Source organism: Notamacropus eugenii, chromosome 1 (assembly GCF_028372415.1).
Source record: "Notamacropus eugenii isolate mMacEug1 chromosome 1, mMacEug1.pri_v2, whole genome shotgun sequence".
NCBI classification, from domain to species: domain Eukaryota; kingdom Metazoa; phylum Chordata; class Mammalia; order Diprotodontia; family Macropodidae; genus Notamacropus; species Notamacropus eugenii.
In genome coordinates, this window is record NC_092872.1 from 376,869,232 (window position 1) to 376,873,059 (window position 3,828).

At 41.0% G+C, this 3,828-nt stretch overlaps 1 pseudogene; it reads left to right on the forward strand.

Annotated features, from left to right (window-relative positions):
* Positions 1-935: 935 nt before the first annotated feature.
* LOC140518486 (large ribosomal subunit protein eL32-like) lies at positions 936-1,486 on the forward strand (annotated as a pseudogene).
* Positions 1,487-3,828: the final 2,342 nt, after the last annotated feature.

The following is a 3,828-nucleotide window of genomic DNA, read 5'->3' on the forward strand; positions in this document are numbered from 1 at the left end:
AATCGATCTTAGAGTCCCACATTGGGTTTTGGCAGGACCAGACAGACCTAGGACCTGGTCCTGACCTCTTGATTCCCAGACTGGAGTTTTTTCCCAGAAACAGCAGGAAAAAGAAAGCATGACACTTATCTGCCAGAAGGTCAAAACCAGGAGTTTATCAACCATCTCATCCAATATATCTGTGATGACTTTACTCCCAGCTGTCAAACCAGAGCTAAGAAGTGGCTGAGGCCACTGTGACCTTCAAGGACAGGACAGAACCAAGAAGAGAGCAGGAGCTCTAAGCTAAATAACTCAGGGAAATTGAGAGACAGTAACTTAGGGGGATTTACTTTCTGTTTCTTCTTCTTTTAAAATGTTTTATTGATGCTATTTTCTTTGCGTGAATCTTGTTGCACATCAATTGATAAAACAACCAATAAGCATTTACTAAATGTCTACCATGTGCCAGGCACTATGCTAAACACTGGGGATACAAAGAAAGGCAAAAGATAGTTCCTGCCCTTGCTCTAATGAGGAAGACAACATGAAAACAACTCTGTACCTCCTAATGATTCCCCAAAATGATTCCCCTCATAGCAGGTAAGTACAGCTAAGGAGAACAAATCATCACTTTGGCCATGAGTGCACTATCTCAGTCTCCTTTGATGAAGCTTCATCCAAGTCACGCCCTTTAACTGTTAAGTGTTATCCAAGGTTCTGTCCTAGATCCTAGTCTCTTCTCCTTCCATTTTATTTTGCTCAGTCATTTCATCAGCTCCCATGGCTTCAATTATCATTTCTAAGTAGATGAGTCTGAAATCTATCTGTCTATCCTTAACTTTCTCCTGACCTCTAGTCTCAAACCTCCAACTGCCTATTGGACATTGAAAAACTGATGTCTCTCTTAATGTCAGCACTTCCCGTGGAGGGGCCTCTATCTCTTTGCCAGCGCCATGATGGCCTTCAGACCCTTTGTGAAGCTTAAAATCGTCAAGAAGAGGACCACAAAGTTCATCTGGCACCAATCAGACAGATATGTCAAGATCAAGGGAAACTGGTAAAAACCAAGAGGCACTGACAACAGGATGCAAGGATGATTCAAGGGCCAGATCAGATGCCCAGTATCAGTTATGGGAGCAATGAGAAGACAAAGCACATGCTACCAAGTGGATTCAGGAAGTTTTTGGTGCACAATGTCAGAGAGCTAGAAGTGCTCCTGAGATGCAACAAATCTGTGCTGAGATTGCTCCTGTGACTGTAGACAAGTCACTAGGCCTCAGTTTCCTTATCTGAAAAATAAGGCATTGAACTGGATGGCTGAGATTGCTCACAATGTTTCTTCTAAGAATCAGAAAGTTATTGTTGAGAGAGTAGCTCAGCTAGCCATCAAGATCACCAATCCAAATGTTAGACTGAGGACTGAAGAAAATAGGTAAAAAGCTTTGCACATTTTTATCTGTGTTAAATAAACCCTCAAACTACTAAAAATAAAAAAGAAAGAAAAGAAAAACTGATGTCTTATAGACATCTTAAATTCAACATATCCAACAGTGAACTCTCTATCTTTCCCTCCAAGCCCTCCCCGTCTTCCTAACATTCCTATTGCAGGCAGAGTAGCACCATCCTCCAATTACTCAGCTCCCAACCTGGGCATCATCCTCAATTCTGCACTCTCTTTTAATCCCCTTCCCCCCTTCCCCCTTCCACATCCAACCAAGTGCTAGGTCTTGTCATTTCTGCCCTTATGACATCTCTCTTTTACACCCTTGTCTCTTCTCTGACTCTCTGCCAGCAGCCTGGGGCAGGCCCTTATTATCTCACACCTGCACCATTGTAATAAAAAGCCTGTTGGTGGGTCTTCCTGCCTCAAGTCTCTTCTCACTCCAAACCATCCTCCACTCAACTATCAAAGTGATCTTCCTAAAACACTATGACTGACGCTCCCTTCTTCAATAAAGCCTTCTTCAATAACTCCATGACCAAATATGAAATTCTCTTTGGGGTTTTTAAAGACTTTCATAACCTGGTTGCTTTCTTCCTTTACAGTCTTCTTACACTCCCTCCCCTCCATCTACTCTGTAATCACTGGCCTCTGTGTATTTTCACTGGCTATTCCCCCAGGCCTAGAATTCTTTCTTCCTTCATCTTTCCCTGCTCCTGACATCCCTGATTTCTCTCAAGTCTCAGCTAAAGTCTTATCTTTTCTAAGAAACTCACCAAGTCCCCATCAATGCTAGGTGCTAGATTATCTCCAATTTATCCTGTCTATACCATTTATACACATTTATATCCTGTCTATATCATTTATATATATATATATATATATATATATATATATATATATACACACACACATATATACATATATATGTGTGTGTGTTTGCATGCTGTCTCTCACTAGATTGTAAACTCCTTGAAAACAAAGGCAGGTGTTGGATTTGTTTGTTTTATTTTTTTGCCTTTCTTTTTATCATCAATGCTTAGCAAAGTATATGGTAGATAGTAGGTGCTTATTAAATGCATGTTGACTTGACTCTATCCAAAACATCCTTCATTCTACCACCACTCTATTGAGAAATAGAAAGTAGGCTTTATCAATAATCCTCTGAAGTCACCATAGATCACCACACCCTGCTGTTGCTAGCAATGAATATGTGATTAAGGCAACTGGCCAATTCAATGCCTTTTAATAAGAGGCCAATGCTATTAACTAAAGAGGCCGAATGAAAATCTACAAATCAGGTTCTTTAGAAGGTCCTTGGTATAAACTGAGACTTTTAATTAGGTAAATAATGACCAAGGCAGTGGATCTATGGTTTCCTTGTCCAAGGGATATCCTGACACTCTCAAGCAATAACTTGGGTTTCTAGTAAAGGTGGACAGTGATCTTGTCCAGCATGAGCTTCTATTACATGAATGTAAGGACAGCAGAGAGGGGAAAGAAGGGAAGGAAACATGGATTTAACCTGGCTCTAGCTCTGAGAAAGACCTGGAGATTTTCAACCTAAACTAGACCATTTTAACAGAAAGCAGACCTGGAAATTTTCCATTCTTCCTCCGTGTGGTTCTTAGTGCCACCCATACTGTAGAGAGTGTGGATGCCTCCTGATTCTCTGGGCCAGATCACTCTTTCCAACCTGCCCTTATGCTGGCAGGTCAAGGTTCCCAAAAAAATGACAACCATCATATAGTTACATTCAATCAACCAATCAAGATTTATGTACGTACATATCATAGGATGCCTACTATGTTGTAGGCACTATATAAAATACTGGAGATATAAGAAGTGGCAAAGGACAGTCCCTGACCTCAAGGGACCTAAAATCTAATGCAGAAGGCAACATGCAAACAAATATATACAGAGCAAGCTATAATGCAAGATAAAAAGGAAATCAAAGAGGGGATAGCACTAGAATTTAGAGGGATTAGGTAAAGGCTTCCTACAAAAGATAGGATTTTACTTGGAACTTAAAGGAAGCCAGTGAGGGTTAATAGGCCAAGAGGAGAAGAAGGGAGAGTCTTCCAGGCATGGGGGACAGCTAGAGAAAATACCCACAGCTGAGAGATGTAGTATCTTGTTCTAAGAACAGTCAAGAGACCAGGATCACTGGATCAGTGAGTATGTGGTAGCAAATAAGATGTAAGAAGACTGTAAAAGTAGGAGGGGTCTGAGTTATGTGAAGGGCTTTGAATATCAAACAAAGTATTTTGTACTTGCCCCTGGAAGCAATAGGGAGCCACTAGAGTTTATTGAATTGAGGGGTTACATGATTGGACCTTCACTTTGGGAAAATCTCTTTTGTGGCTGAATGGAAGACAGATTGGAGTGGGGAGAGACTTGAGGCA